Genomic DNA, 14881 nt, shown 5'->3' on the forward strand with positions numbered 1-14881 from the left:
AATTCTGATTACAAATTCTAAATACAATCCTCTCACTAAATTTGGGATCGAAAAAAACATCAGTTTCTCTCTTCAACAAGGACAGTCCCTACTCTTCACCCCAAATTTTATGAAATTTTGTGGTGGTCCATATTCTTTGGGAGTACAATTTTTCCTTGTGCTTAACTTGAGTCATCTTGTGTTCTCATTGACTAAAGACAGGAGCTTCCACCATTTTCTAATTTTGGAGAATCAGGGGTATATTAACAAGAAACAGGGAAAATGAACGCTAAGGGCGCTTAGCGTTAATTTTTTAAAAGCCCGCTATCGCTGTATAATATTGCCTGGTTATCGCGTTATTAACAACACTAACGGCCTAGGCGATAAAAAATCCAGCGATAGCGGCATTTTGGGAGGTTATCGCTGGTAATGCAGCAATAAAACTACAAGGATAGGGATATCCTTGTTGATAGCCCATGGTGGATTTAGCCATGTAATCCACCTCCCATTGGATTACATGGCTAAGTCTGAAAATTAGCAGACATAAAAAAGCAGCGTTAACCGTGGTTAGCGCTGCTTTTTTTGTCTCTAACAGCGTGAAGCTTGATAATAGGAGAAATGTCGCTTAGCAAAATTTCTCCTACTATTTTGCTCTGGAATGCCTACTTTGCATCTCATTAGAGATGCAAAGGGAAGCGTAGTGAAAAAGGGTGCTAACATGCGATTTTGCATGTTAGCACCCTGTTGTTGATAAGGCGATATTTTTATCTCCGCTTATTTGGCTTTTAAAGCCCTTGTTAACATGCCCTTCAGAGATTTGGCGACTAAAGATGCAATAAACATGAATTGTTTTTTGAGGAATTGTTAGGTTAAGGCAAACAATTCCAAACAAAGCGTCAAAAGGGTCAGGAGCTAGGAGTATCAACAATTTTCTACTTACCCGCTGAAAAACCTGACTGCAAAATTCTAACAGAACCAGACAAGTAAAACAAACATTCATCCAGTCCCCTATTTGGTAACTACATCTGAAGCACAGCCCAGAAGCAGATGAATTTTTTTTTGTGAACGAGATAGGGTGTAATAAAGGTGCCATTTGAAAAAGAAAGCCTTGCAACTAAAATTAGCCCCTCTCATGGCTTTGTATCACCATTCGTTACATGTTTCCCATAAATGTGCTTCTATTCTGCATCCTGTGGAGACCTGAATATTTTGACGGGCAATCAGGATTATCCTTCCATAAAGTTGTTGCTTGGAGTATTCTGTACCAATTCCCTACCCCTTTGTCTTATTTACATAGAATGCTTGGCTGAACACTATTAAGAATGCCATTTGAAAGTTGGGAATTTCGCACAAAGTTAAGAAGCTGTATAAAGGAAAAAATCAATGTGGGGGGGGGGGAGTTCTGATACCGACGATCTATTTCAGCCATCTGATCTACTGTTTGTGCTCTATTATTGTTAAAAATAGACTTGATGGTGGCATTATTGTGTCTTTTTTTAACTGACTAGGCCAAAGATTTCTTTGCATGCTCACTTTCCTCGTAGAGCTATTGACAAGATCTAATCCGATTGACTACTGTCTGGGAGTCATAATGTTTCTTAAAATTTTGTCTATCTTTCCTTAGCCTGGATTCAGTTGCTTGCAAATCATGTGTCAAATGCAACTGAGTTGCCTGATCTAGCGTCCGCTGCAGTGTCATAGCTGTCTCCTTCCTAAGCTTGAGTACATTAGCTTTACAAGATATTGCCTCTCCTCTAATAAAGACCTTGCATGAGTCACAAACAGAAAACATTTGGGCTGATCCACTATTCCTGTCAAGAAATTCAGTAAGACTGGTTCACATGATCATAACCCATCCATCTTTGGTGAGACGAGTCTTATCTAATGTCCACCAAGGATGCTCAACCGGATTAATCCTAATTCTAATTTCGGTCACAGGGACAGAAGAATCTGAAAATGGATTTGGGAAAATCTGAGATTTCCCTTTATCCCATTGATGGGAAATTAAAAAAAAATCTATTCTTGACGCCAGATATAGCGGATGTTGAGATTTCCAGGAATCAATTAATGCTAGGTCTTGACTAATTCTGGCCAGATGTCTATGGGCCAGATGTATGACCTGCCAAATAGAGACTCACAAATTGCGTCGCTTTTACGACTTGCAATTTACGACTCGCTATTTGGCATGTACAACAGTGTCTTGGACACTGTTTGCGATTCCCAATGAGGTCGCAAAATGCGAGGCTCTTGAATATTAATGAGCGACTCGCATTTTGCAACCTCATTTTGAATGGCTGTGGCCTCCCAGGGATGGTGGCCTGCTGGGCTCAGCAGACCACCATGTCTGGGACTGCTTTTAAATAAAGCAGCTTTTTTTTTAAATGCAGACTGTTTTCCATAAAGGAAAACAGGATGCATTTAAAAAAAATAAAAAAAAACATTTTCCTTTCATTTTTTTAAGGGCAGGCAGTGGTCCCTCTGACCACTGCCTGCCCTTAAAAAATAATTTTGCATGCATTTGCAAAGGGAAACGGGTCTCCTGGGGACACCTACCCATTTGCGAATGCATTACCTCCTACTTGAAGTAGGTGGTAATTTGTGAGTGTTTTGCAACCGCAATTGCGATCGCATGACATTAGTACATGGCTATAGAGTTGCTATTTGGAAGGGAACGCCCCTTCCAAATACCGAGTCGAAAAACAGTATTTTGTAAGTTGCAATTTACTTGCGACTCGCAAAATACTGTTTGTACATGGGCCCATGGTTTTTAGCATGTGCAAACGGGTCTAAGACTCCAAAACCATCGTACATCCTATATAAATAAGGTTTGTTTTACGCTTCATTCCTATGAGTGGAATCTAAACTTAGTTTTTGCATGATATTAAAATAACCTCCTATGACTATTAGTCCTGGTAATAAATGTAGAGCATTTTTGAGCACATCAAGAGCAGTTGATTCATCCTCAGTTGGGCCATAAAAACTGACTATCTGAAGGATCTGATTACCAATCTTCAGACGTACAACTATCCATCTAGCTCTAGGATCCCTAATAGTCTGCAATACTTCCACCTGACAATGTCTCATGAGTAAAACTGCTACTCCTCTGACTACGGCCACTGCAGATGCAAAAAAGGCTTGAGAAATAAAACTTGCCACTCTAGGTGGTGTGAAATGTGCTTTAAAATCTGTTTCCTGAAGCAAAATTACATCTATCTGTGTTGTCATATGCCACTGAAGTGTGGAATTCAATTCAGTTTGGTTATTAGCCCAATTGATGTTACAAAAGGCTATCCGAACTACTTGATTATCAGACATTGGCATTCAATTTGATTTTCTCCATACCTATACTTTCTTTCCCCAAACATTTCGCCAACCAGTCCTCTCGAAGCACTTAATTTCAGTATAAGTGGACCTATATCTTGGAAATTCTGAAATTCTCTTCATCCCTTCTACCTGAGATCTTTTCCTCCTCTTTATCCCATCTACTCTCCATGTGCCCTTGCCCTCCCCTCCCCATACTTGGAGCCCTAGCCATCATGGGCTTGCACCGTACCTGTACCCCATCCCACCACCCATACCACCCCCCATTTTCCCCTTAGAGGAGTTCCTTTAGGATGGTATTCTATGAGGTCTTACCAGGGAGGTGTTGCTAGATAGCCTTGATGCTTGCAAAATCTAGTCCTCCTAGGATATGTACCTGACCCTTAAATTATCCAAGTTGAGTTAGATCAATTTCGCTAGACATTTATAATCAATATACAACAATTATCATCTTATCGTCATCTGCCTTGAGGGCTTTTCACACAGGATTACTGCCTCTTCATCACCTTCCCCCTGTAAGCAAAAAATCTTTAGCCCAATCAATCGACTGAAATATATGAGCACCATTTTGTTTGAATTCCTCAACCCATTTGGCAAATTTTCGACGTCTTCGTGCTGCTAGAATTGACATGTCCGAATATATTCCAAATGAGAAATTTTCCAGAGTAGAGAAGGATTTCTTCTTGATTACTTGAGTCAGGATTTTTTCTTTAATCCTGACATCCCTGAAGTTGACCAAGATTGGTCGAGGATATTTAGCATTTGTGGATCTAACCACTGGAACCTGATAAGCTGTAGTGATGGTTAAATCTCTGTGTTCAGCTGTTTTCTCTGGGAGCACAAATTTATGAATCAGATCTGATATCATTTTTGTGGACAAATTCCCAGCTTTACGATCCTCGGGTATACCCACAAATCTTAAATTAGTACGCCGAGCTCGATTTTCACATCATCTAATTTTAGTTGAAGATCTTCCAATTCAATTTGCTTCTTAGCAAAGCTTCTGTCTTGTTTGTTGAAGGTATCTTCCAAAGTAGATACCTTCAGTTTCACCTGGGTCATACGAGTGGCAAGCAGTTGAATATTTTCAATACTCTGCCCAAGCTGTTCATTAGTTTGAAGATAAGTGGATTCTTGTGAGAACTTCATTTCGCAAAGTTCGCATAAGAACGGATTTAATGTTATATCAATCGAAGAAGGTTGGCCTGGGTTCAGAGTAGCGACAGCCAAGTGTCCTAGTTGATTCAAGATATTAGCTGGATAAAGTTATTTTTCCAGAGCAGTCAATGTATTGATTCTGATTTGGGTATACGCCCTTTCATTGCCCAAATCCGTAATATTTTCATTTTTCCCTCCCCTGGGACCCCCCAGCTCAAACAGTGCATATGTCTGTTTTTCATTTTGTTTAATTGGCTCTTCAGAACAAATACTAACCTGACCAGTTGGACGGTCAATTTTCACTGCAGCGAAGATGAGAATGAGATGCTATCTGGGATTAGAATGGACTCCATCCTGTCATCTGTTTCCTGTGAAATATCTTGTCAAAATCTCTCAGGGGAATCAGTCAATTGACTTAGTGCCTGAGAATAACTCTGGCCAGTTTGTTTTTTTGGCTGTTGGTTTTTCCTGGCCGTGAGAGTTTTCATTGAAGAACCTCTCAAAATACCTTCCATTGAGGCGCCTGATGAACAGAAATGTGGTTATTGCAAGGTAGCCGCAAATCGCATCTGTGCTACACAGATTGCTTCTGCAACCATTGGCCTCTTTGTCCACTTGAGAAGGAGCCTAGAGACTCACCCCAAGCTGCTACTACCCCTCCTCCTTTGTCCAGGTGCAAAGTTAGGTCTGAGTTGGATCTGGGTTAGGTTCTAATCTTCCACAAGAGGTTATAGGGTTTCCCTTTTCACAATGACCATCGTTGTTTTAGTTAGTGTCAGTCTCCTGTAGCTCAATCTCGAAGGTTCACTAAGAGGAAAGTCTTATGCTAACTGTTATGGAGAAAAAAAACGGTTCCGCTTGTTCAAGTGGGCCAAATGTGGGTGATTAACCATATTCAATGCTAATAGGGAAAATCTTTGCAAAGAGCACAGTCCCTCATTCAGGAAGTCTCTCCCGCACACCTCCATTTAAAAATTTTCGTAGACTCCCTGTACCCACTGGCACTCATTCCACACCTTGTATAAAAGCAAGTTCAAGCACTTCAGGGACAAAAAAAAAAGCAACCGCCTCATGGGTTAACATGACTAACATGACACGACTCAATGCAAAAAAGGCATTTCTCCCCCCCCCCGACACCCCTGCTACTTTCTGGACCTCAAGAGTTCAGGAGGTCGCAGACCTTGATCCAATCCAGACTATCTGGGAGTCCAACAGAGTTTCCTGCCCCCGCTGCCGCTCCCATTGCCAACAAGCAGGAAAGCACTCAGCTGACAAAAGTTGTACGAGACCTCTGACAATGCAGTGACAGGGTGGCGACCGCAAGTTGCAGTATGCTGTTGTCAGCCTTTTCAGTTCCTTGGTATTTGTCATCTCTGGCCTCTCGACGTCTATTTCTTGTCATCTATCTGCATCTACCCCCTATATTTTTGCATGTCCCAGACCATGAGGCACTCGCAACACTATCCACTGGCCATCTTGCTTTCTCCACAGAAGTGAGCTCAGCCACAGAGCATGATGGGATCTCTACCTGTTTCCAGGCATGGATCCGAGTTGCTGGTCAGCTCTCCCATATTTATACAGGTTTCTGGGCTGAGTACTCATAATCAATGGGGTTCTGTGTGCCACCCTCTGTGATGGCCTCCTCTTCTGAAATGTGGCATATTTGTTTGTCCCAGAAAGCACTGTTACACAAAACTCTAATTGGAGAAAATCTCTCCTGAAGCCTCAGGTCCGACTAACCCACCCCACATGTGACTAACCCAACCCACTTTTCCCTACACCTACATTTCAGCTCATCCCATAATTCAATTACAATCTGACTGAAGGTGCAAGCAGTAGGGGTGGGCCTGGTTTCTGTCCGCACTGTGATTCTCCCTTTTGTGGAAATATGGATTTTTATGGTCAGTTATGTCCCCTATCTTGGACCCCAACGGTTTCATGTATAAATCACGAGTACATGTATGTTTCCTCCAGTTCCAGTTATGAAGACGCAAACACATGTGCGTCCACCGTCAACATGTCCTCTTTCAGATCCGCCATGAATGGGCCGGATATGCTATTCCTAAGTATGAAAGGCCACCGGCTTTATATGGTTCATTTATCCCATTTTACAGTCCAGGCGAGTAGGCCCTGATTCTGCCATTAAGCCTTTTCCTGCCTTCTGCCTCTGAAAGCTCCAGTCTGAGCTCGCATCTGTATCCATGAACTTTGTCCTACTCCCCGCGCGGCTAACGGTGCCTGACTCCAGCCTGTTGCCTGCCAAAAAACTGTATTTCACCTTCGAGATTATCTGCTCCGCTCCCTATCCAATGCATTCCTGTCTAGTAGTTTAAGTAAACATTCTTCCAGCTACCGAGCAAAAAGCCCGGTTTCTCTGTCTTTATGCAAGTAATTCATAGCCCTGTTACTATGGAAGATTTCTGCCCTCGCATCTAGTGTAGACACTTAGACGCTTGTACACGCACTCACAGTCAGTATAGAATAGATTTTGTTCGAAAGACCTTTCTTTTTGGATAACATAGTTCTTTAAACATAGGATGTTAGATATGATTTGGGATTAGGTTGACTTGACCCCCCAGACTTCTGTCTCCACATGTAGAGCTAAAAGTCAAGTCCTCTTCACCCCCTAGTTGCACGTCAATCACACGTCATGCTGCTGCGCGCGCATCTCTGCCAAGTATTTCTGCTGACATTGCGAAATTCTTTCATGGAACCACCCTATTGTGACATCATACCTGATGACGTTCTTTAAGTTACGCCCAGTTACACCCACTTTAGTTACGCATGTATGTTTTATCTTTGTTATCAATTGTTACGCCTCCTGCATCTGTTTCACTGTAATGCCTATTGTATAAAAATGATTACTTGTCAATAAAGTATGGTCCTTCACTTCCTGAACCTTCGTGGTGATGGAATATGGAGTCCATCAATTCGAATTGATTTTGGAATAAAACCCGTTCCGAACCTCTAATACCACGGATTCTGCCTCTTATTTTTCTGAGCTATTATTATTAATTTTCCGCATCAAATTAAGTTCCGGTAATTAAATTATTTACCACACTTTGAAGACCAGTTTGGCTACCCAGACTCCTTCCTGCATTTTGCTATGCAGCTTCAGATCTCCTCCCACCAGATGTCTTTGTTTCTTTGCAGGCCACTTCATATTTCATCAGAGCAGTTTGGGTCATTCTGTCAAAAGCTGGCCACTCAGGAAAGGCATCTCTAGAGCTAGATTCAGGCACAATAGGAAATCAAATTCTATAACTTCTTTTCTGTCCTAATAAATCCAACCTTGGCAAGTTGTCAGGTAAATTAATATTGTAGCTCACTCCTGTCAATAGTTAGACTTTTTTAATATTAGATTAAGCCTTCCCATGTTAGCCTATGGAGCTACAATAGGGAAACCAAAATTGATTGTTTTTTCCTCAACCGGGCAGATTAAACATCATTTCATTTCATTAGTCTTTATTCGATTAAAAAAATCATAAAAGACACAACATCAACAAGATATACAATACTATATCATAGAATACAATTAAAAAGAAAAAACCCATCATCAATAAGTTACGTTAAAAAGATATTAAATATTCCAAGACTAATGTAATAACAATAAAAACAATACAAATCAATAATCCATAAGATCCTAATGTTAAATTTTTAAGTCTGAAGAAATTTTCTTCTTATGACCCAACACGAAGACCAAAACTTCACCACTGCAACTACAATAACTTCCTTTGTGTCGCACTTAAAAATGCACAGGGCTGTTTGCGCAGATCTTATACCTATCTGATTACACAAGGGCTTGATCCACTTCATACGTGGGACTCTATATGCAGGACAAACAAAATGAGCATGTGGAATAGTCTCTGGAATCCCTGGGCAACAATGACAGGAGGTATCCATATTTGAACCCAAATTCTGACCCCATTTTTTGATAAATGATTTTAAAGGTAGGGATCCGACTCTGAATTAATGATACAACTTCCTATCTCCAGTTCCAATGATAATGTCCCAATAGGGTTCCAGACAGTAATCAAGCTTGTGGTCCATAAAGAGGTCAGTTAATGAGCCCCCAGTGATCTGGGCGTAAGATTTAAGTTGGAACATCTCAACATACAGTCTCTTAAGCTCTATCTTCGACGGGAAGGGATTCCCTACTGGGTCTAACCAAAGTTGTCCAAGGTTCATTGCCAGAAGGACAGCTCTAATTTTAAAGAGCCAAGGGATTTGGCGAGACTTGTCCACCCCTATAAGATGTTTAAGAGCCAAAGCATAAGATGCAAGCTCTGGGGTGGTCCACAAGCGTCTCCAATAAGCCAGTGGTCTAAAACCTGCTATCTCGTCAAATGATACACTCCCTAGGTCCTGCAGCAATGGTTTTAGGGGTGTAGATTGAGGTAGGCCAGTCAGGGAACGAAGGAACTTATTTTGGGCAAGTACCAGGGGTTGCAGGTTTTCAAAACCCCAAAGTTCCGCACCATAGAGTATTGACGCTCTAACCTTCCCGTGATACATCTTCATTACTGGAGCTATAGGTTTAGTTAAAGAGTATCTGTGTTCTTTTAGGAGTGCTCCCGCTAATTGGTTATGTTTAATTACCGAGAGATCCAACTGGTGGTTCCAATTAAGTCTCCGTCCCAAGGTCACCCCTAAATAAGCAAAAAAATCTGTTTGTGCAATAGGGGCATTATTCATTCTAAGAGATGTACTAATTTTTTTCCTCTTATGAAGGACCATAAATTTAGTCTTCCCAACATTAACCTCCAACTCATTATCACTACAAAAAAGTTGGAAGCGATCCAGGGCACGTTGGAGGCCATTTTTAGTTTTGGACAATAAAAGAGTATCGTCCGCAAACATTAATATCGGTATTCTAGATCCAGCGAGTGTGGGGGCATCCGTTGGGTAATCAGTGAAATAGGGGACGACATTGTTAATAAAAAGGGAGAAAAGAGTGGGAGCAAGCATGCACCCCTGACGCACTCCTTTAACCACTTTAAAACTATTGGTAGCCTCCCCTTGCCCTCCCCATCTCACACAGGCAGAGTTATTTTCATGGAGCCTAACAATGAATGATAAGATTTCTAGTGGCATCCCAGCCCTTTCCAAAGATTTCCAAAGCTTATTCCGTGGAACCAAATCAAAGGCAGATTTAAGGTCCATGAATGCTGCATTAAGAACACCGCCACCCAGCACTACTGTGTTCCAATACAGCATCATGAATCCGAATACCTGGTCAATGGTGCTAACATGGCTCCGGAAACCAGCCTGGTAATCTGATAATATGTCATTATCATCTATCCACCCTAATACCCGATTTAGTACTATTTTAGCCACCAGCTTCTGGGTGGTATCAATCAGGCTGATAGGCCTATAATTAGATGGCAGGGCCCGATCATCCTTTTTATATATTGGGATGATTTCAGCCCCACGCCATGAATCGGGTATGGGGGCTCCGCCTGCAATACCATTAGCCAATATATGGATATATTTTACCCAATTTGCACGATCGATTTTAAAGATATCAGATGGAATTCCATCTGGCCCTTGTGCCTTCCCGGCCGGTAGGCCTTCCAATACATGCTCCACCTCTGCATGGGAAAAAGATAATGCCCCCACTCTTGAATAGGACAATAAAAAAAACGGGATCTCCGGATTAGTGCAGGCAAACTGAGTCTCAAAAAAGACAACCCAGTCTTCTGTGGATTCATGATTTACCGGATTAGGGTTATCAGTGCCACTTCCCCATTTAATTAAGTGCCAACATTTACACCAATTCTTATCCCGACAGGATGACAACAAATCCCTCCAACGTGCCTCATCAAACATCCTCTTTGCCAAATATTGGGTTTGCTTATATGCAGCTCGACATCTCCTAATTTCTGGAACTTGCCCCACCCTGATTGCACAAGACAAATCCCTGAATGCCCTCTTACAATCCCCATTGTACCACTTGGCCGACTTATATTTTATTTTATTGGCACAATTGGGGTGTGGGCCTGATTTAAAAAGAATTGACCTCAGCTTCTTAACCATTACTATGTGCTGCACTGTTATCCCATCAACATTAACTCCAGTAACATCTAAATTTAACTGGGTAACAGCAGCAATGGTATCTACTAAAGTTTGCCTCATCTTAGAGCATCTTACCTCATCATTTACAATGTGGTCCCACTTTACTCTTCGACAATTATTGGTGACCAAAATAGAAGACGGAACACCAACTTTCTGAGTTTCTACTCTCTCTTTAGCGAGCACTTCCAACTGTACTAAAAGGGGATCATGATCACTCTCAATCCTAACTCGTACCTCCATATCTATCAATTTGGACCACAATTCAGCATTTAAAATAAAATAGTCTATCCTACAATGTTTTGTACCCATATTATATGTAGGCATACCCTGGGGGTCTGACTTAGACCTACCATTGGCTGCCCGGAGCCCATATTCCATTGTAAGTGTCTTTAGCTGTCGTGCGGCTGCTGACCAGATTTTAACGGGTTCAAATGACAAAGTCGGGATACCCCAAACTAAGTCCTCATCACACGTGAGATTCCCATCTTCAAAACCAAGGGGTTCGTAGGTGGTAGGTGCAGTTGATGTCCAGCAATAATAATGTTCCTAGGATAATGTAGAGACTGCAGGAAGATATCGAGAGCAACCACTATCGAAGAAATTCTTCCGCCCACCTGGCCTCTGGCATAGACATTCTCTAGGATACAATTGAAACCAGATCCTACAGATATGGATAGAGCCAGAATATCCAGATCTTCTATTTCCACCTCCTTTACTGAAATATCAGCCCATTGTCGCACCCATATTAAGAGCCCTCCCATAAATCTGCCCTTATTTCTAGGTGCTGGAATAGCTAATTTCCCAAAGGACAAGTAGCCTGGCCTAAAGTACATTTCCCTAGCCCAGGTTTCTTGAAAGATTACTACATCAGCCTCTTCTATAAAGGAGGACCAATCCTCTGAGGCAACTTTGGAACTTAGACCCGCTATATTCCACGAGAATATTTTAAGTGGATGAGGCTCAGATGAACTAGTTAACCCTGGGCTACCAACTCTCTCAACAGCCGAAGAAACGCTGGAGTTGACATAATCAACGGCTGTATTCTCGGTAGGTTCACCCAGGATAATGGTCGACGGCTTTAACTTCACAGCCCCCAACCCCTCCTGAGAAAGTCAGTCACAGTCTTCAAGCCCTGATAGTGGTGCAAACCGGTTTGTGGTTAGATCCCCGAGAAGTCATGCCTGTGTCCCCCCACTGGCTCTTGAATAAACACCCTGCCTTCTATAGCCTGACGTCGATTTACTAAAGGGAGGATAAAAGAAGCTTAGGGGGCAAACAGTTATTTTTGACGGAAGGCAGCCCCCAGTGTTTTGGCTTAAGTAATCTAAGATCATACTAGCTACTCCGGGGTTATTAAAATTAGCCACAACACAGTCTCCACTCTCTGTTTTCGCTGTCGGGCCCAGCCAAGAACACCACCTCACCATTATGAGATACTCACTAATGTCCCACTCCCTGCTTACTATTTTTTCATTTGAGTATTAAGCCAATGCATCACCTTCAACATTAACTGGTCAGTCGTTTCTGTTTGTCCCTCCTGCACTGGGGGCACTTGTCTGAGTATTACCACCAGCGGGGCTGCTACCGGGGGTAAATCAAGGGCTCCCAGCACAGGACCACGGCCAAACCTAGCTTGGCCCAAACTTTTAGACATACTTGCTTGAGCAATATTCCCCCTTATCCGTGATTGCCTATCGACTTGATCTCGTATTGACCTTCTTGGACAGTCATCCACAATTTTGGGAGGAGAGCAAGGAATAAACAACGCTGATTCCCCTGACGAGTTTGCAAGTTCCATACCCTCACCTTGTACACAATTAACCAAAGGACTGAAATTCGGTCCCTCTAATAGGTTGCTCGTTAGTGGGGAAACAGTAAAAGGAGAAGGTGCAAGGGGGCTAGGGGAGACGATTCCACTAGGAATACTATTGATTGGAACAAGGGGAAACTCGGGGGTAGTTTGAAGACCTACTGACTTTGCAGACCCAAGTGCTGTCTTAACCTTAACACAATGATCGCAAAATAAGAGTTTCTGCTCGATCTTTACCAGTTTATCCAAAATTGGATTCAACGAAAGAGTTAGCATTTCCCTTATTTTTGTTAAGAAATACTCCTCATTGGCACTTGGCAGATTAACACTCAACGTTAGAGGTTCGGGAACGTTGGTAGTCACATAAGAGCTATCAACTTGCGGGGGAGAGAGGGAAAGCATAGTTGATCCGTCTACAATTTTAGCAGACCTAGGAATTTTGGCTGCTTTTCCTAAATGTTGTTTCCCCCGCGTTTCCTTTTAACAACAACAGGGTCCTTACGGGAACTTGGTGGCACTGGCTTTTTTTGGGACGTTGTCCTCGAAGACAATGTTTGGGCAGAGGATAAATCGGAATTCCTAGATGGTAATGTACATACATTTGAACAGGGAACAACAGCGACATCCACTGCTTCAGGTCGAGGAGAGTGCAATGAGACAGGTAGACTTACCCCCAAGGGTTGGTGAGCAACTCCTGAAAAAATGGTTGGTCTATCAGGAGTTCTGGAAGTCGTTAGAGGACCCAAGGAAGATCTTCTGTTACCTTGGGGATCCAGGGACATCCACCGCTCAGTTAAATTTATTTCCCGCTCTAATAAGGAAGCTGCCCTTACTATAAAGTTGCCCAAAGTCCCCGCAACACTCCCTCCCGCAAGACATTTGGTGGTTATACCATCCCGCAGATTCATAATGAAGGAGGAAGCGATTACCCAAGGCTAGGTACACAATGCGGAATGAAGAGCGTATTTGCAGTTGTAGACGTCCCACTAATCTAGCAACCCTGGGTCATCCGTTCGGGCTTGGCTTGTGTAAGGGACCCTCTAGCTGAACACCAAAATGCAAGGGGTGGCCCAGCCCAGCCCCTACCAGTCTCTAACAGGCTCAAACGGGCCTGCCCTTGGCCCGGGCTTCGCCCGGCTCGTCCGCGCGCGTCCCACGCTGCGGGAGCGGCGAGAAGTCTTATAGTCCTTACACCAGCTCAGGTGCAGCCAATTACCAGCCCCGCAAAGCCTCCTGGGCTACGAAGTCCACAGCAACGGTGACAACAGGTAGGGCAGAGCAGGGATACAGCGAAGCGGCTCCCGCGCAGTGGGAGCGGCGAGGAGTCTTATAGCCCTTACTCCAGCTCAGGTGCAGCCAATTACCAGCCCTGCAAAAGCCTCCTGGGCTACGAAGTCCACAGCAACGGTGACAACAGGTAGGGCAGAGCAGGGATACAGCGAAGCTTTTATAGTGTTCCTGCTTTTTTTAACATGGCACTCTACTCTTGCGGCACCTAAGGTAGACCTTAGGGGTGAATTATATGTGAAAATAAGGTTGTTAAAGGCTTTGGAAGGACCTTTAATTCTAAAGTCGAATTTAGATATACTTTCATTTTAAAAGCAGCCTACAAGGAAGGGCTGGCTTTTAAAATGACAGCAAGCACCACAGTAGTGCAAACGTAAGTGCATTAAACCTACTGGGCCTCTAAACCTACATGCCAACACACAGACTAGGGACTTACAAGTAGGTCTTCAGTACCAATTGTAATTAAACTTAATTACCATATAACTTTTACATGGAGCACTGACCCTGGGCTTGGTTAGCAGCACCCAGGGAACAATCAGAGTCAGAAAACACCAGTATCAGTCAAATAGGGGGGCAAAAAGTGAGGGTAAAGCTGCAAAAAGCCAGTTTTTCTCACATTTACCTTCCAGTCTTTGTACAGCTCATTTAGAGCTCTCTTTCCTTCCTCAATGGCAGTGCTCCCCAAACTTTGGAGAGCCATGACCACATTTTTAAAACAACAGACATTTGGGACCCACCTAGCTTTAGTGTACGTGAGGCAGGGGTGATTTTTACTGTAAAGAAAGGAATCTGCTGCCTGCAGTAACGACAGGAGTTGCGGTATGGTCTGAGCATGCGCAGTCTGGCAGAACATAATCAGGTTTTTCAGCTTCATGGACTTTCTTCAGCTTGTGTTACAGATAATTAAATGCTGTATAGTTTGCTTATGACTCCTGGTAGCACAGAAGCTAAAATAGAGCTCCATCAATAGGTGATACAAATAATTCCTGACCTTGACAAATTTGCAGGTTAAGCTTTTCCTTTGTTTTTGCAGATCAGTTGTCTCAACCCGAGTTTGGGCTGCAGCCTGCGGTGTCTTGGTCTTGTCATCTACACACACCTCTGTTCAGGGCCAGAGGGGACTGAAGCTATGAAAGGCAATTTAATGAAACTAATTGCAGGCCAGTCCTTCTGGAAGGCCAGTAGGACTGAGTCAGAATCACTCACAATGAAAGAATGTGTTTAATTTGCAGCTCACTCCCACAAGTCATT

General features: G+C 42.9%; 1 protein-coding gene across 1 annotated transcript in view; it reads left to right on the forward strand.

Annotated features, from left to right (window-relative positions):
- LOC146817143 (phospholipase A2 inhibitor and Ly6/PLAUR domain-containing protein-like) overlaps positions 1 to 14881 on the forward strand; it is a 63935-nt gene that overhangs the window by 22918 nt on the left and 26136 nt on the right. The gene's annotated exons all lie outside the window — the stretch shown is intronic.

Source organism: Triturus cristatus, chromosome 6 (assembly GCF_964204655.1).
Source record: "Triturus cristatus chromosome 6, aTriCri1.1, whole genome shotgun sequence".
Lineage (NCBI taxonomy): Eukaryota > Metazoa > Chordata > Amphibia > Caudata > Salamandridae > Triturus > Triturus cristatus.